At 45.0% G+C, this 19,951-nt stretch overlaps 1 protein-coding gene across 1 annotated transcript in view; it reads right to left on the reverse strand.

The window, feature by feature from the left end:
• Positions 1–19,582, reverse strand: part of SNX10 (sorting nexin 10) — a 63,109-nt gene extending 43,527 nt beyond the window's left edge. The window contains exon 1 of the mRNA XM_032483828.1: positions 19,377–19,582. The gene's annotated coding sequence lies outside the window, so the exon portion shown is untranslated. The remainder of the gene's footprint in view (positions 1–19,376) is intronic.
• Between the last annotated feature and the right edge of the window lie 369 nt (positions 19,583–19,951).

Raw genomic sequence — 19,951 nt, forward strand, 5'->3', positions numbered from 1 at the left:
AAGTTTTGGGAGCTGTGAGCCAGGAACTGTGGTCATCTGAATGACCAAACATATATTTCTCCTATAAATCACAATATCATATTCCCTTTCACAAATACTTATCGAGCACCCACTATTTCCAGGCACCATGGTAGGAGGTGTATAGACACACAGCCTGTCGGCACCACTTCTAAACGTATCCTTGATCTCATCACCATCTGTGCTGGTGAACCTAGTTCTGGTCACCATCACCTCTCAACTGGACTGCTGACACAGCCTCCCACATGGCTTTCCAGTCTTGCCCATACAACCCATGCTCCAGACTTGCAGAGTTATCCTCTCAGTGCAAAATTCAGATCAAACACCTCTCCTGCCTAAAACCCCGCCACGGCTGCCCCCTGCAATAAGAATAAAGTCCAAATCCTGTGTCATGACTTATAAGCCCCACGCAGTCTGATCCTGGCCGACATTCCTGCTTCACCGCCTTCCACTCTCTTCTTTACGCTCAGCCCCCGGGCCTTCTCCCCATCTTTCATACACACCAACTTCGTTCCATCCCAGGCCCTCAGTACTTACTACTTCCTCTTTCTAGAACGGTTTTCTCTAGATCTTTTCCGACTGTGTTCCCAGCTCAAATGTCACCAGAGTCATCTTTGCTGCAAACCCTTAACTAAGGTTTCCTCTCGAAGTCATTCTTTTTTCAATTACACTATTTTGTTTTCCTTATGTAACTCAACACAGTCTGAATCCATATTATTTGTTTATATGTTATTTTCGCCTGCCTCGCCAAAACCGGGGGAAGCGGTCAGTGCTGAATCTCTGACTTCATGGGACTGAGGTGCCCCAGGGAAGGAACCTTGGCCAAGGTGGTCCGGCCAGGAGAGGGCCCAGGGGAAGGAGTCACAAAATGGACCAAATTAAACTAAGCCAGTGGCAGTCTTTTTCAAAGAAGGCTAATCTTGTGATCTTGTCCACGATGTAAAGTCCAAAGGTTAACAAAATACTGGGAAGGAAAACAAATACTGGGGAGTGGGAAAGAAAACCAAGACTGGCCTTATTCTAGGAGCAGGCTTGGCACAGCTGAGTTCTCTGTGAATTCATCTGGACTGAAGCAAAAGTCAAAATTGAAAATTGCTACCTTCACAAATTTGAAAAGGGTGAACCAGCTAGGAGAATCATCACACCCACAAACTAGCGGTGTCCAGGCACGGGGCTCCAGGCTGCCGCTGCTCTGCCCGCCTCGTGGAAACAGAAGACACCATCCGACCCAAGTCAGGCCAGTGCTCACGCTGCCACCTTGACCGGAACGCAGGGTTACTGGCTCTAAAGTCTAGAGCGCATGCACCCTTCGACCCAGCATCCCTACTTCTGGGAAGGGATCCTTAAGAAAAGCCGGCACCCAGGTGCCAAGCCACACTTTGAGTGTGAGACTGCTCACTATGGCCGTGTTAATAACTGAAAAAGTTGCAACAACTGAATGCCCATTCGTAACAGAATGATTAAACAAAGTGGGACGTATTCATGGATTACCTTGTCGCTGTTCAAAAAAGGGAAATCTGTAAGTGCTGACGTGGGGGGATGTCCACAAGTGGAAACAAACTGCAGAACAATGTGCAATGTGATCTCACTGTTTAAGTGTGTACATGGATATGCTTGGGGATGCACAGAAAAAGATTCCAGAAGGATACATGCCAAAGTGCATGCAACTGGGACAGGGGAGGACTTCGTGTTTCATTTGTTTTTTTTTTCCTTCATACACTCTTGAATTGCTAACAACTTTTATTTTTAATATATTACATTTGTGATTTGAAAATACAGATAAAATAAGTATGTAAATATATCTAACATATATAAAATAAACAAGCACCCCCACAGTCATCTTTACTCCTCTTGCTGAGTCGGGAAAAATCAATTATTAGGAAAGAAAACAAGCCTGGAGAAGTGATCTCTCAACTCTCTCCAGCAGTTGTTTGATATTTCTCCCTCCTTGAGCTGACACGTCAGGTTATATTTTCATTTAGTTCGGATCAAAAAGAACACTTAATTCCTGAAGCAGGGTTTGCATTAGCAGAAAACAAAGCAAAAAGTGCAGAGCAACTCCAGATGCTCTGCCCCATCTGCGGCAGCATTAGGCACTGACAGCCAACGGCTTTACTGGCCAATGGTCTCGCTGATACGCCTTTCCAACTCCACCCACACAGCCTGCACCCATCTCTGAGTATATTATTTATTTATAATACACCCTCCCCTTGCTACCAAATGAATGTGAAGTATTTCCCCAATAGATTTAAGGCAGCAAACAATAACTAACCTGAAGATGGCAAAGCTATTAACTTGGGAACTGAGGTAAGAATGAGGAAGAAGCTAAATTGTTATTTCAAGTATAAACTCCTAACATTCATAAGCATATTTAATTTTTGGTTGATGTACACTAATACTTCTTAAGGTCTGTACTGCAAAACCAAGGATTATAACAATCAAGAAAATAATCCAGAAAGACATTGCTACAGTATCTACTTCTGATTCATTGAACAAATAGATCTAAATTCAACAAGCTTCCCCGTGCTCTTCAAAGGCCACCAACATTTTTTATAAGCTTTTCTCATGACCATGTAAGTATAATAAATTTTTTGACACATACCTACTTTGCTGACACAGGGATTTGATAATCTTTAAAAACTAGCTTAAAAGGCAGCATCAAACTGTTTAGAATTCAGGTTTGGAGGTATTAACATCCGAGTTCAAATCCCAACTATGGCACTCATGGCTGTTCTGACCTTGGACAAGTTACTTAACCTCTCTGAGCCTCAGTTTTCTTGTAAACGGGGAAAAAGCATTCTTAATAGTGCCTATTTCGTAGGGTTCCTGTGAGAATTAAATCCGATAACGTACCTAAAGCACTTAGCAAGTGTTCAATAAAAATTAAGTCTTGGTACCTTTTTCTCCAAAATTTAAGAACAATGGAAGGTGCAAAAAACTATAATACTCCAACAAAAAGTTGAATTGGATATTTCCATATACATGTACATCTCCGCAGATCGAAGAGAGAAAAGCAAGACCTGCCTTTCTCAAAGGATGCAAAAGGACCCCTGCACATTTAACTGCAGGAAATATCCACATATAACTACACACAATGTGGCAAAAATCACTGGGCACATAAAACATGGTGTTGGTACTGAAAATACGCAATAGCCTAGTTATTCCTGATTAACTGCCATGAGAAATGCAGGAGATGGGATCTAATAATACTTGTGTCTTAAAATCCTAGTGTATTACAGTTGTTTCCAAGCATTCTGAATGTGACTTCACACCAATGGCTCCATAAGAGCCTTCCCCACATCTTGGATGCTGAGGACACCTGGCCTATTTGAAGACCATCATTAAATCTCCCTTTAGTCTCCATTTTCCAAGTTAACTATTCTCAAGGTATTTAGCACAGACAGTAATAAAAACAGCTACCATTTACGAGCGTCAACTACACGCTGGCACTGTGCTGAGGACACTATGTGCATTGTCTAATTTAATTCTCGCAATCATCCAGGTCACAGATGAAGACACTAAAGCTTAAACAGGTAAAGTAACTTGCTCAAGGTCACCACTGCAAGATCCCCGACTTGCTCAAGGGCAATGCTGCAATTCAAACTTATCTGTCACCAGATAACTACTACTCACTTTTCACATCTCAGTTCCAATCTCACTCACTCAGGGGACCCTGCCCTGACTCCCTCCAGCAAAGCCAAATGCCCCTCGTGACACTTCCCCTGCACCATCGTCTTCCTCTGTAGTTCTGATCTCAGTGATAGTTTTACCCTTATTGGTGTAGAAACTGAATGAATGTCTGTGTCCCCACTCAACAGTAGGCTTGGGGACAGCACAGCTCTCACTGTTCTTTATTTCGGATCTCTAACCCCTATCACAGTACCAGGCACATGATGGGTTCTCCTCACACATTTACACTGATTAAATGAATAAATGGGGAAAAACCGTGCTCAGCAGTCACCCAGCCGCTTGGGCACTGCACTAAGGAAGCACAGGCAGCTGGTGCTCGTCCACGTGTGGGCCCCACAAAGCCAGCTGCCCACTCAGGGGGCGGAGAGGACAGGATAACGCTGGGACAGAGGTCTTCTTCAGAACTGCAAGAGGAAGGACTTCAGGTGCAAAACCTTGCAGTGGTGAGACAGACAAAGCAGCATCTCTGCACTTGAAGGAGGGCAGTACGAGGTCTGGACTCCTCATCCACCCAATTGATATACTATTTTTGTGTATATATATTTTTATCCAATTAATATATTATTAACAATAAATGTTTCTCTGATTCAGTTTGGCCAACTCTTTCCTCTCTATGTGGCTTACTTCTGTTTTGATTATTTTTCCTGCTATTTAATCTGCTTTCTAGTCCCTTCCTTGAACATCTTTTTTCTTTAAAGATTTTAAGCAGAATCACCTGCCGTTCACAGGCTAGGTTCTTAACACTTCACTGTGAAACTGAAAGCAACTGAAATAAAGGAAGCTACATACACAACAAAAGAGTTATCAAATACCAGCACTTTGTCACAAGTCACTGTCACAAGGAAAAGCCCAAGAGTTTTGGAGCAATAAATTTTAAGCAAGTCACACAGCACTATTCCATATTATATTCATTCATAATACAAAAATATTAAACCAGGAGAAGCATTAAGTCCTTTATGAGAATGGACTGTCCTTTGAAAACACATCCAAGCTATTTCAGTCTAAAAAGATCAAAAAGGGAAAAGAAAATTTTATTTGCTACCTGTCAAAAAGTGAGGTTCTTAGGGGTTCAGGATTTGATTGTCAGTCGATGGCAGGCTCGATTTCACAATGTTTTTATTTTTATGTCAGGAGAGAATAGTGAACTTTAAGAGGACAGAGACAGGGGAGACAAGCAGGAGGTGGGGTTTTGTTATATGAACGTTCAGGAGAGAAAGGAAACTTACACACTTAGCCACATTGGTTTGGCAGAGCCCCAGACTCATATAAGGCCCAGACTGTTTGCCCCTTTTTAACACGCAGTCTCTACAGGTACATAATTTCTCTGCATATTCTTTTCAGAGAGTTATAGATATAGCAGGTTCCCCCAGACAGGCCAAGCAATCCTGAAAATCCCAGTTAAGCAATCTCTCGACCAAGAAAAGTGCCTCAGGTGAGTGAAACAATAGCCTTGGGGAGGAAAGAATTCCACTTACAGTTTCTAACAAGGTCTGCTAGAGAAATAACTTGTAGACATCTGCTGTACAACCTTGTACCTGCAGCTAGCAACACTGTGTTCACTTCAAACTTTACTAAGAGGGTAGATCTCACGTTAAGTGATCTTATCTCAAAAAAAAAAAAAAAATTAAATGATCAGGTGTCCACTAAGTGGGTTTCTAGTTAGCCCTTCAGGAAGGACTGAGAGAAAGAAATGCCAGTGTCTCTAACATGCCCCTTAGGCCTCCTCCATACATACATGCACACACACCCTACTAGCTTCCTTCTTTTACCAGTTAACTTCCACTTCTTAACCCCTAGGTCTGAGCTTCACATGTTTGTTTAAAATTAGAAAGAAAGCCAGCGAGCCAGCCAGCCAGCCAGCCAGCAGCTCTTCATGATGAGGGTTTAGTTCCTGAGCCCTGACTTCAGAATATTCTTCCCCCTCCCCTGTCTTCTCTACGCCCTCACCCTGAGCAGCCTGCCCTCCAACCAGGATGATCACACCTCACCCCTCCCCTTTGCTCCCCGGGCCACCGTGGGGTTGGGTCTGGATTCACCACCTAGCACCTTATCAGTCCTAGCCCACCAGGGCTCAGTGTCTGTGGAGAGAGAACACGCTGGTGCCTACAGCTGGCTCTCCTGTGTGGACACTCATGGTTACCTGCTCCTTCAAAGCCAGTTTTCTGCCTCTACTGTGTCCCCACAGAGGAAGAGCAGAAACCTCAACTGTGTGGCTTTGGCAGGTCCCCCAGGGCTGAAGGCTGGGCCGAGGGGTGAGCCTGGGCCTGCCATGGTGTCTTTCAGAAGCCAGCTCCCTTTCGGCCTTGGCCATCTGGGGCTGTGGCCCCTCAGCATGGAGAGCTGCTTTCTTTTTCTTTTTCTTTTTTTTTTTAACATTTTAAATCAACTGTACACGAAGAGCTGCTTCTTGAGCAGATGAGCCAACGGGCTCTTCAGGGTTCTTGGGGAGAATGACCCTGAGGTCGGGGCACTCTAAGCAGAAATGGGAATCCGGATTTCCCAGACCCGGGGCCTCTCCCGTGTGCTCTCCCGCTGCCTTTTGGAAACCCCTCTTCCCTCACAGCTGCTTAGATTCCTCTTTCTGACTCTGGGATGCCCAGGGCCCCTCAGGGATCTGTCCCTGAAATTGGGGACCTACATGGTGGCAGGGACTGTGCCAAGCAACCCGTACAAATTAGTAATCAGACAGACAATGCTGCCCTGCTCTTACGGAGACACTTAACAGGAAACAAAAGCACAAGTGATGGCGGCTTACAGGGACACGGTAAGGTCTGGGACAGGGCCAAGTTGTTAACTTAAATGGTGTCCTTTTGTTGACCAGGACCAAGGCCTCCTCGTGAAGCAGCAGCCTGGGCTAGCGGTCTCCCCGGTCCTGGGCGGTCGGTGGTGGGGAGCCAGCCTGCAAGCGCTTTGCTTTTCCTTTCGCCACATGGTGAGGGTCCTCTTCCCCCTGCCGGGGCTTACAGCTGACAGTGAGCCTGGCGCCCAGGTGTGCTCCCTGGATGTGGGGCTGCTTCCCGGGCCTGTGCACAGGCAGGGGGAGAGGAATGAGGCTTTGGCAGCAAAAGGCAGGGGCTTTGGGCACTGTATTTTGCGTGGATTGTTTGTTCACATCCTTTGACCATTTTCCTATAGAGTTGTTTTTTCCTTATTGATTTGTAGTTCTTTACGTATTAGGGAAATTAATCCTTAATATATAAAATGAAGTGCAAACATATTTTTCCAGTTTGTAATCTGTCTTTTGTTTTGCTCACAACGGTTTTGCCGTGCTGTTCTTAGGTAATGAATTTTACCAATCTCTTCCTTATGGCTTCCATATTTAGAAAACCATTCCTACTGCAAAGTTATACAGATATTCTCCTGTGGATTATTCCAGAAACCAGTCATCTACAATCAGTGAAAAGTTCTTTTCTATGGTCATGAATTACATCCTAGCCATAATGTGCTACTGGCCATAACATTTGCAAACAAATTTTAATTTTTCTAAAGTAACTTTTATTTTCTGATACTCTGCAGTTTATCAAGCACTGTCCCATGACCGTCGGAGAGACAGGCAGCGCAAGGCTTCTCTGTCTTATTTTACAGAAGATAGCCCCCCCCAAGCCAATACTCAGAGAGGTTAAGCTACCACCCAAAGCCACACAGTGTGGTCCAGACTCAAACTAAGGACTCTGGAAAGCTGGAAGCTGTTCTCTCCTCTCCCCTCCACTGCCTCTCTTCACAAAGGACAACACCCCCATGCATTAAAATCTTAAAGGATGTCTCCAAAGGCACTTCTAAATAACTTCAAAAGAATGACAATAACTTTTCTATTCAAAAACAGTATTTATTTATGTAAATGGGTCACACAGTGATCCAATTAAACGGTGATTCATCCTCAAATGCCGTGCCAATGTTCTCAGCAATGGACGGAATTCCATGTTCCTATAGCGTGCCTATATAACCCTGCAAAATTTAATTGAAAAGAGACGTAAATGTTCCCAAATCCCAAGGCTTCTGAGTGGATCACCAGGAGTAGTGCTTCTCAGTTTGCAGAGAGGGAGAAGGTGCCTCGTGTATCAATTATGGAGGGCTCTTTTCACATCACCCAGCCCCCAACAGCCCCGCCCCAGGAGCATAGTGCAGGCTCCTGCAAGTGTATGGATGGTAGAAAATCTTTGAAAATCACTGTCCAGAAGACAGGGTCTGTATCCACACAATCCCAGGAAACCACACTCATTTGGTGCTCCCATCAACCCTGACGCTTCTGCACACTCAAGGCGTCCACTCGCCCTAACCAGGTCAGTTCTGAAACTGCCCCCTCAGGCCCTTCTTGGTGCATCTTGTTCCCTCTGACGTTCCCCTCACCGCCCCCACCCCAACCCCCAAAGTGGCTCCTTCCCATTCGTAGGGCTTGGTTTAAACGCCACCTCCTCAGAGGGGCTTCCCTGACCACCCACTAAAGCAAACTCCCCCAGTAATGCTCTTTTTATTTTTTCCTTAGAATTCATCACATTCTGTATTGCTTTATCTATGAATCTATTTTCTTGTTTATTGTCTGTCCTCTCAAAAGTCCCATGAGGGCATGTCCAAATCATTCACACTTTATAACCCTAGCACTCAGCAGAGTGCCTGGCATACAGTAAGTGCCCAATAACTACTGGGTCAATTACATTTGACTGAATTAGTTCCAGCAAATTCTCTCCATTTCTGCATCACCATCAAGTTTCTCAGCAGCCCAGTCACGTGGGCCGGGAGGAGGGACACAGAACAGTGTGCAAGGCATCCCTTGCCGCCCACCTCTTCTTGTTCGTGGTTAATCATTCACCTTGGGAGAAAAGAAAGCTTTTAGTCAGCAACAGCCCAGAGGCGAATGTCTTGAAGGCCATGTGTCTTCCTCTGTTGTTTTCTGTCTTTCCTCCTGACCTACCTCCACTGGACTGTGGCAGGTGAGATTGGAGAATGATATTAAAGTTACACCATTCATAATCAAAAACAACAATCCAACTAAAAATAACAGTTAGCTACGTGGCTGGACACTGTGCAAAGATTGCAACATGAATTATCTCATCTAATCCTCAAGGCAGCCCCACAAGGCAAGTAGTAGTATATGAACAGGGACAGCCACACATATGGAAAGGACTTGCATCCTTGGAAAGATGGTAATACTGAGAGAAGTTTTGTGCCATCATGTGACAGACCTCTTTAGGGTCATTAGCTCTAAAGGACGCCCTAAGAATAACTAAAGGACAATGACAATTTGATTCAATGAGCAATCACTGAGAGCCTATTGTGTATAGTTCTAGGTTTGGTCCTGGTGAGCAGTATGCGTTTAATGGTTGAATCACACTCCCTGAGTGCTAAGACCTCAGGATGTCCAGACACAGATATGAAACAATTCACTCATAATGCAAAGCTCACTCTATGTGCCCAAAGAAATAGCACTGGTATGGGGTGGTAGGAAGGAGGAGAGTGGAGAGGGAGAAACTTCACAGAGAAGGTAGGATTTGAAAAGTCCTCGATGCTTTGATTAGGACAAGCAGAGAAACAGCACCGGCCTGGGGTAATGAAGAAGCAGTACCACTTTCAGTAGACCTGGTGGTTGGAGGGGCCAGCTCCCTAGAAGTGGAGGGCCTGCACTGGCAGAATATCACAAGGAGGTAAGTCTGGAAGGGCTCTGATGGTCATTCTAGGATGAGGAAGTCCCTGAATGAGAGGAGGAATATGGACTTTTGTCCAAAGACAGGGATGCAGCAGGCAGAAGCCTGCCGTGATGGCAATGACTCACGTGGGGATAGGGTGGAGGATGCAGTGACGGGCGGTGAGCTGCTGCTGGAATGCACCAGCCCACAGAAGAGATCACAGACTCAAGATGAGGAGGGGGTGGCCAGGCACATTTGAAAATACAGAGAAGCAGAGCCCAGAGGATTTAGCAGGACAGAGAAACCATTCTGTACAATGGAGGACATATGTCAGACATTTGTCAAAACCTACAGAGTGTCCAACACCATGAGTTAAATGAACCTTAATGTGAAATGTGGACTGTGGGTGACAATGATGTGTCAATACAGGTTCACTGATGGCAATAACGTTATGTACCACTCTGCTGTGGGGGTTGGTCATGGGGAGGGGAGGCAAGTAGTGTACAGGATCTCTCTGTACTTTCCCTCAGTTCTGCTGTGAACCTACAAATGCTCTTAAAAATCAAGTCTTCTAAAAATATATATATAACAAGAATAACTTGGAGACAGCATGATGGTGGAAAGGGAGTAAAGGATGACTCACCAGCCAGGTGACTGGAAGAAGACTGGGGTAGAATGGGGAAGTTGGAAAGGGGGGCCTTTTTTCAGAGGTAAGAGAGAAAGAAGATGAGTTCATTTGGGAACAAGGTAAGGACGATGACGGACATTCACACAGAACAGTCTTGAGGCACCTGGAGAACAGTTTCGGGCTGAGAGAAGAAAAGGGTACAGGCATGCAAGTTGGACACAAAAGTCAGCATTAAATGTTCCTCTTTTAAACTGAGTGACAAACAGCCTCAAAAAGGAAAATCATTGCAACACACTGGAAATAACAACCTGCCCGCCAAGTTCGCCTCCTCTGTCACAAAGAACTGGGGAGGCAAGTTCAGTTACGTGGGAGGACAGCAGCACCAGGGACTGTGAGCTATTGGTCAAGTTCAGCTCTGCCCAGAGTGACGTCAGTCCAGATGAGAAGAACTGGCAAGTCATCTGAGGGACCAGCAAGAAGGGAGATTTCACTTTTGAGCAAGGAGTGTCCCCATAACAAGAGTAGGAAGGGCCTGGTGGGCGCCAAACAGCCTGGCTGTGAATTCTTACTGTCCTTTGCCGGGAGAAAGTCTTTCACTCTCTGTGCCTCAGTTTCCTCCTGTGTAAAATGGGGCTAATAGCTGACCTCATGGATCTACTGTAAAGATCAAATAAGCAGTGAGGGAGGATATAGAAAAAAAAAAAAAAGATCAAATGAGCAAAAATGGAGGCACTTGCCTGGAGCTCACTGTCAGCCACTGTCACTGCCCATTTTCATCCTATACTTTTCCAGGACCGCTGAGGGGGGAAATGGTGAGGTTTCTTCCTGACGATCACAGCACACCTGTGCCTTTTTAAAAATGTTCCCTTTAAGTATCTGATTTGTCAAATGGGACAGTATATTGACAGGAACAGAATATTTTAAACCTATATGCTCTGAAACAGCCTACGCGTGTGAAGCTCACACCCTGGCCATTCCCTGGCCGTGACCCAAGAAGGCTGAGATAAGACATGAGAGAAAGTCCTTTTGAAAGTGGGTAAAATGCCAAAGTTATCATTCCTTAAACTATCAGCCCAAAGCACTCACTGTAATCCAAGGACATTTGACTCGTGTCTGTCCATAGACTAGGTCTGGCAAAGTTCTCAAAACAGAGGTCACAGTTTTTCTAGGTTTCCTAACCATCATGAAAATGAGCTGCCTAGAAAAGCCAGCATCCAGTCCGCATTTCCCTGTGAATAATTAAGTTGATTTCCTGGTATAAGAATCTTCAATATACACCTGGACAGAAGGAGCCCAGCTTCTCTGGGTCTGATCGACCACAGAGGGCTGACAGAAAGGCCCCGCATCTCCTGCTTGGAGACACCAGAACCCAGAGCTGGGCTAACACTGCCCCGAGGTGCTGCAGAAACACCTGCCTTCTCCCCAACTGTCCCAAATGCCACTCTACAGTCAGCCGCTGTATCAGTAAGAAAGGAGAAGATAATTCTCAGTGATAGAAAACTCCTTGTATAAAACTGTGTTTATAACTTCTAAGGTGCATAGGCTCCCTACATACAAAGCCTCCTGCTCTGCTCTGCGCTTGGAACCATTTGGATTTGCAAGTTTAAGAGGAACTGGGGAGCATCCACAGTCGTAAGGGAAAAGATACTGGAACTCATGGGAAAAGAAGGGAGGGAGAGGCAGGGCGGAAAGGCCAAGAGAGGGACCCAGGAGACAGCTGAAGGTCAGGAGCACCACAAGGTGACTTCCCTACTAATCTTCTGAGCAAGCAAAGCACCTGGCGGGGCGGATTTCCCCATCAGTGAGGGATTCTTCTATCACCGTGTCAGGGCTGATGCCAAGGTAAAACAGGACGAGCACGTGAGCCCTCTCCTCCACCCACATCCTAAGGAATTAGCAGAAAGCTAATGGTCTCTTCCTGAGGATCACAGAGCACCTGGGCCTTCCTGGGGGGCCTTTGGAATTCCCTGGGCCATGGGCTTGTGGGTTCCCACGAAGGTTAATTAGTTCTCTAAGAACAAGAGGCCCCTCCATGACACCTAGGTTAAAAGAGAATGTATCCTTCTTCTCCAAAAGTTAAAGACAGTCTAATTTTACTACTTAACATCTAAACACCAAAGGAATGTATTAAAAAGACTGAAGAGCCGTCCACCCCCATCTTGCTTGGCTCAGTCGGGACCAGCACCCTACACCGAGGACAGCCCCATAAGGTTCTGGGCCCCAGAGGCTTGAACTGCATCCTTCAATGTTTAATCTGCCGCCCAGGAAACGTGGGCCAAATGCTACAGGGGCCTTGGTGGAATCAGAGAAGCATAAAAAGTCCCAAAGAAGGAAAATACACACCTGAGATGGAAAATGGGAAAGGATGGTGGAAAAAGGGAGAAGAAAATAACTTCGTGTCACTGATTTCAAGGCTAAAATGCTCTGAAGTGTTACCATCTACCTCCTGGTTCATAAGTAACCAGGATAAAGCCCTGGCTGCCTGTGACATCACTGAAAAAATTTATGACAACGGAGCCCCCAAATTACAGCCTTTTATCACCTGCATGGGGAATGCCTGAGGATCAGAAGTGGGAACCTCAGAGTCCTATAGCTAATAATGCACCCAGTATGGATTTCAAAATTTTCCCGCAATCATTTTATCAGAGAGAATGCCATCTTGGCCCTGAAAGCAAACACGATGGTGAGAATCTTAAAATAGAACACCAGAAAGAAAAAAAAATCAGGCATGGAAGCAGCTGTGGGTTCAAATCCTGCCTCCTCCACTTGGTCAAGTCATGAAATCTCTCTCAACAGGAGAAAATGGCTGTAATAATTCCCATTTCACAGGAGTCAATGACATGATGTAAATCAAAGTGCCCGGAGCCGTGTGTGGTACTTGGTGAGCACCGTGTAGGTATCTTTCCTATGTTCCATCGCTTTTCTAAAACATGTCATCGTGCCAAACACATATAAAATTTTCCTGGAAACAAGTCAGAAAGCTTTATCACAAGCCTGGACACAGGACTGGTCCTGGGTGAAGTCTATCTTGTCCTCTGGTGCCCCCTTGTATTCCCTTTCCCCCTCCCCTTTTCTGTTCTTCCATCTCCAGGAACCCAGGGCTCCCTAAAAGAGGACACCAGCTACTAGGAATTTAATTAGGAATTCCCAATCTGAATCTGAAATGGGTTCCAGACTTAATTTTCTTATCTTCTAAAAGGTATCCAGGCTGTCTTGGGGCGGGGTAAGGGTGGGGGAAATCAAGGATATTTACATATGCAATTCATTATAATTTCTGCTATTAATGAGCCAGACTCATTGAGTGAGAGAGAATATACTTCCTTTATATATTCTCTTCTGCAAGAGATTATGTTCTCAAAAGAATATATTTCTTCAGTGCAGTTTTTGACTGCATGGGTAGGTAATATGAGATCTGGACTGCCAAAGTCAGAAAGCCCAAGGATAAACTTTTACTGGGGTCGGGTGGAGGGGGTGTGCTGAGAAAATACTGGTGAAAGGGTAAAGGAACTAGTCTTGCACTATACCCAAGAAATAAAACTAAATATTGAGAGAGGAATACTGATATTTTTTAAACGCTTAACAACCACAGATAATCTAGGGCAAGTGTGCTTCTAAATTGAGCAATTTCCTTGCTACATGTAACTCCTGCCTTCAGGAGTGGAGGCTGGGGGCACATTTTTGGAATGAGTAACAGAAAGGACGGCTGGGAATACTCACCTGGAAACCCAGGGCACTGGGTCCTCCAAACACAGGGAGGCCAGCCCCTAACCAGGCAGGAGGGCCTTATCAATGCTGTAAGTCATTTATCTTATTTTTGTTTATCACAGGCATTCTTTTTTTTAAATTTTTTTATATTTTTATTGAAGTATAGTTGATTTACAATGTTGTGTTAGTTTCTGGCATACAACATAGTGATTCATATATATTCTTATTCATATTATTTTTCATTATAGGTTATTACAAGATATTGAACATAGTTCCCTGTGCTATTCAGTAGGACCTTGTTGTTTATCTATTTTACATACAGTGGTTTCTGTCTGGTAATCCCAAAATCCTAATTTATCCCTCCTCCCTGCTTTCCCCTTTGGTAACCATAGTTTGTGTTCTGTGTCTGAGTCTCTTTCTGTTTTGTAAATAAGTTCATTTGTATCATTTTTTTTTTTAGATTACACATATAAGTGGTATCATGATATTTGTCTTTCTCTGTCTAATTTACTTCATTTAGTATGATAATCTCTAGGTCCATCCATGTTGCTTTAAATGGCATTATTTCATTCTTCTTTATGGCTGAGTAGTATGCCATTGTGTGTGTGTGTGTGTGTGTGTGTGTGTGTACACATACATACATACACATATATATATGTAAATATATACCACATCTTCTTTATCCATAAATCTGTCAATGGACATTTAGGTTGCTTCCATATCTTGCCTATTGTAAATAGTGCTGCTGTGAACACTAGGATGTATCACAGGCATTCTTAAGAACTGCTTTTTTTTTCAGTACATATACTCACAATTTTTAAAAATAAAGGATTTATTACTTTGGTCATTTTTCTGTAAGTTTAAAATTATTTCAAAATTTAAAGTTTTTTAAAAATAGGAATCTATTGATGAAATCCTCCAAACTACCATCCCCCAAACTACCATCCCCCTTTCTAATCCCACTTCCCAAAGGTAAGCACTATGATTAGAGGCATCTCCTCACAGACTTTTATTTTCCCCCCAAAATGAGATCACACTATACTTCCTGCTCTGCAGTCTGCATTCATTACTTAACATATAAAGGACACTCTCTGTATCAGCTCATTCATAGCAATTTCCTCCTTTGTTCAAGTAGGCAAGTACTTCTGAAGTATAAAGTCCTAAAAGGAACTGATACATCAGAAAGTATGCAAATTTCTAAATGTTATAAATACTGCCTAAGTGCCTTTCCAGAAAGTTGTACCAATTTACACTCCCCACAAAAGTAGATGGCGACAATTTATTGTCCCACACCCTCACCAACACTGGGTACTATCAACCTAAGCAAAAATGGTTTCATGGTTGTTTTTAATCCACACTTATCTGATTATTAATGAGATTATGCATTTTTATATACAAATGTGAATTGCCTATTAATAGCCTTTGCCCATATTTCTACTGGATTATTTTTTTCCTATTGATTTCTAAGAGTTCATGTATGTTATATATATTGCAACTATTTGCTTAAGTACTTTACCATCTGTCTTTTAACTTTGTTTATGGAATCTTTTTCCTTATAGACGTAAAATGTTTCACAACCTTAGATTACTCTTTTCCTCTGGAGTTTTTCAGTTTCACTAAACTTGGCAAGGTCTCTCCTACTCCAAGGTTGTTTTTTAAAACCATCTTATACATGTATATGTTTTTTAATATCTATAATTTTGATTTTGACATTTAATCTTTCATCTAAGTGAAAATTAGTTTTGTGAACCGTGTGAGGCATGGATCTCATTTTTCCTAAGCGTATCTGTCCCAACAGACTTTACTGCAGTCAATTGAATCATACATTTAATTCCCAACTTTACCGTGGAGCCAGTTCTGGACTTCTTATTCCTGGTCCTACATTACATATTTTGATGTCTGGCTGAATAATACATTCCAAAATGCATTGTCTATTAGTACAAATCTATTTTCCCAGGAAAACTTAATCAGTTTGTAAAAAGTAAGTGAAATTAAAGGGCTGGCCTACACTAATAGAGGTCTCATGACCTAATAGTCTTTTTTTTTTTTTTTACTTATTTTTATTATTGAGGGGGGTGAGTAATTAGGTTTATTTATTTATTTATGTTTAGAGGAGGTACTGGGGGTTGAACCTAGGACCACATGCATGCTAAGCATGTGCTCTACCACTTGAGCTATACCTAAACCCAACCTATACCCACAATGTAATAGTCTTATTCAGTCACTGGAGCATCAAGCTTTGGCTAGGAGGTGGCCCTACTTCCCAGTGATTCACACATTACACAGAAATCTCAGGCTTCATGGAATTGTGTTTGAATTTACAAATCTCTCAGCAAAAACTTTCCAATCCTACAGTTCTACCTAGAGGCCTGAAGGCCTCCTTGTACCTCAACCAATGCATATTCTAAATCTTTCCTCATCTTCTCCCCAAACAAATTTTATCCTCCTAGCTCATATCTTTCAGTGTTGTAGCTTCCCATCCTAAATCACTGTAAAGTGGTTTGGCTAACAAGATGACAGGCCAAAGGATGATATATTTTTGATAGCGCTTCCAGGAAGCTCTGCTGGTCTCTCCCACACTGGGGAAGCCTAAAGGGAGAGTCAGGAGTCTTTTGGCATTTCAGAACTTACTCACCTGGCACCAAAGGGAAGTGCTGGGGTGTGATGGAAAGAATATTAGACTGGAAGTCAGGGGACCTGAGTTTTAGTCCCCTTTCTATGTCTAATCAGCTACATAGCTCAGATTAAGCTATTGTGCCTCTCCACTGGGCCTCAGCTGCCGCATTTGTAAAACGAGATTATTGCAACAGCATAGTCATTACTAACCTTTCTTACAACCATGGGTGACCCTTTAAGAATCAAAAGCAAGCTGAGGATTCCCACCCCCAGAATAATGCACTTTTGCACACGAGTATGAGCTCATACATTTTCAGGGAGTTCACAGACTCCCTAAAGCCTATCTCTGTATTCCCAGGGTCAAGATCACCGAGACCTATGACACGCTTTTAAAAAATAAGACAGGATACAACAGAAATGTATGCAGAATCACAAAACCTTACACAAAGTTGAATCATTTCCAGAACTAAAAGCATCTCCTCTGCAGAGACTAGGAGTAGGAAGTGGTCACTTAGGGAAAATAAATGAAAATGCCAATTAAGAGCTGCCCTTGATTGAGGTCTGGCTAAGCCCTCTACACAGATTCACAGAGGAGTGGCTGAGGAAGAGTACCCACTCCAGAGCCAGGCGGCCTAGGTCAAATCTGGGCTCCATCATTTACGAATTGTCTGACTTAGGGTCTGTGCCTGTTTCTTCATCTGTAAATAAATAAACAAATAAATAAATAAAAAGGGAGAGTGGGAATAAAAACAATACCTATCTCAAGGATTGTTAATATACATACGGACCTGACACAGGGCCTGGCCCACACTAAGCCCTAAATAATTACTTGCTATTATAGAAATCTGGGACACATTTGCTGGGTGGATAAAATTGTGAGCTAGAGAGTTTAAGGAAGTCATAAATATCTTGAAGCCTCATTTTCCCTCAGATGTAAATAAAACCTACTTCTGAAGTTGGTTGTGAGGATTAGTGAGGCTGCCACATCGTCTTTTCACAACGCCTAGCACATGGTCAGTGCCCAGTGAATGTCAGCTACTGTTATGAACAGTTCTGGGAGGCAAGGATTATCAGTTTTTTTAATATCTGAATAAAGGATAAATCAGACTTAGAGAGTTAGGTGCCCTGCTGATAGCACCTCAGCCAGCAAATGACTGTCCCTAGATTTCAACTCTAATGAGTCCGAAACCAGAAGTTGTAACCACTACCACATACAATCTCTTATTTGAACAGGGCTTAGAGAACAAAAAAGCTGAGTCATACCTACTAGATTCTAGAAAAAAAGAGGTTGGTGGTAACAGTACAAAGTGCAGGATGTTCTTCAAAGAGCTCAACCATGACTTTGGCCAAAAGCCCTCCTTTGCCAGTCTTAGAAATGGAAGGCTGAAGAGGCTGGACCCCAGTCTCAACCAATTCTAAACCCCTTACAAGTAGTGGTTAAACCACAGCCCTGACACCAAAAGAGGAAAAAGAAGCCATTTCCCATAACAGCTGAACTAACAAAGTGAATCCTCTAAAATGAAAGTAGTGACCGTAAGGCTGAGAAAAGCTATTACTAAGAGTGCTCCAAAACCACGTAGAAATGCTGTAGTGGAACACAAACATTAGTCTTTAATCAATACTTTTACATGGGAAAGAAAAAGGGTGTTTAATTCTGTGTTTCAGATACCAAGCTCCGGGAGGCCTTCCCCCAGGTAAAATAAGAGGAAGTTCGTATCACAGCCCACTGTGGTGGGGGGAGAAGCAGAGTGCCAGCCCGGCAAGAGACCCCTGGTGAGGAGCAGAGTCACCTGAGCAAGTCCCCACGCTTGCAACACCAATTTCCTCATTTGTGAAAAAGTCACCTCAGAAATTAGAATGAAATAGGCCAACAGAAGTAACAGGATGATCTGGTAAAATACAGGTCAGTGCTAATCACCTTATCTTACATATATTCACTTCCGGATGCATTTTATTTTGCATCTTTATTCCAAATAGTCCCATTAATCAATATGAAATCCACCATGCCTTTAAAAAAAAAAAAAGGCCTTAGGACTAGGCATCACTGGAAGTGATGGCAGAAACACCAGGAGCGCCTCACTCACCTCCATTCTCAGACTGAGGAGCCCTAGCTGAGCTTGGTCCACAGATGGAGCAGCCAGTTCTCATCAGGAGCTGCACTCACCCTCTGGCCCAGCCCACCCCCAGAGGAGAAGAGGAAGTTCATGCATTCCAAGCCTCGACCCACCCCAGGCCCCCAAAGGTGGGGAGAATTCTGCAGCGAGAGTCAGAAGCCCCCAGAATCTTGGCCTGTTTCTGCTCTCACCTGGCTGAATGACTCCCCACGCTGGGGCCTTAGCTTCCCCATCCTTAAAATAAAAGGTTTAAAGATCACACGAAGCCTCCTTCCTGCTCCAAATTTCTAATTCCATTATTCTTACATAGAAACATGCCTTGCAGAAATAGAAGCCTTCCTTTCATGCAGGACATGTGGCTCTACATCCCCATGACCATGCCCCTCAATCACCCGCATACGCATCATTACAGAAGTATGATGCATCAGAACTGAAAAACAGGCTGTTGCTTTCCTGTGGCACCAGACCTGGTAATCAGTCAACGTGGATTTTCTCTCGGACCTTTTCCCCCAATCCCACAATCCCACAAAAAAAAAAAAAAAAAAAAACCTGCCTACTCCTCCCAGTTTCTAAACTCAAACCTTCTCTTTCGTGAATAAAAAAAAAAATTTTTAAAACCACCAACCCCAATTCGGCCTGGTGGAAGGTGCCTCAGCACTTTTCCGGGCATCCAGGATTTCGTCTCGGCCCCACCTCTCCCTGGGGTGTCTTTTTAGCCGGATCGATGCGATCGGTGCCCTCCCCTGGCAAACAAGCCAACCCTTCCCTCCTCCCCGGTGCACCTCGGCTGCAAAGGAGGCAGCTCCGGGCTCCCATCCGAGGAGACCCAAACCTCTTCCCAGCCCGCAGGGAGCGGCACCCCGGCGCGGCGGGAAGGGCCCCACGACTCAAGAAAGGAGAGAAAGGGTGGCCGGCTCGCCTCTGGCCGCGGTCCCCACCCCGGCGGCGCGAGGGAGGCTCCCCGGCAGGTCCCCTGTCACTTACGGGCGGCACCTCGGGGGAGACCCCGGCAGGGCAGGGCAGAGCTAGCGTGCGGGCGGGCAGGCGGGCGGCGGAGTTTGCTGACTCAAAGGCGCGGCGGCGACGGCGACGAGCCCCCAGGAGCGCACACGAGCGCAGCCCCGCGCTCCCCGCGCTCCCCGCGCACGTAGCGGCCCCGCGCCCGCGCTCCGCGCCCGCCGCCCGCTTCCGCCGCTACCGCACCGCCCAGCCCAGGTGCCGCCCTGCGCAGGCCCGTCCCGGCCCGCCCCCGGCGGTGGATCCGGAGGCCGCCCCTAGGCCGGAGGGGCTGGGGAGAGCGGTGCTGTCGCGGGGGGGGGGGGGGGGGGAGCGCCGCGGTTCCGGTGCCCGATTCCGCCTCCCGGGTCCGCGGGACGGGGCTGCGGAGGAGGCCTCCGGTAGGCCCCACGCTGAGGCTGCCGGCGTGCGAGCCGCACCCTTGGGAATCGCCACTGGAAAGCCACCTTGAGCTTGCTCACCCCGCCGCACCGCCTTAGTTTGGGGAGGCTTGATGAGTGGGGAGAGGGATGGATAGATAATGCTACCTTGTCAATGGTGGA

Source organism: Camelus ferus, chromosome 7, assembly GCF_009834535.1.
Source record: "Camelus ferus isolate YT-003-E chromosome 7, BCGSAC_Cfer_1.0, whole genome shotgun sequence".
In the NCBI taxonomy this organism is placed as follows: Eukaryota; Metazoa; Chordata; class Mammalia; order Artiodactyla; family Camelidae; genus Camelus; species Camelus ferus.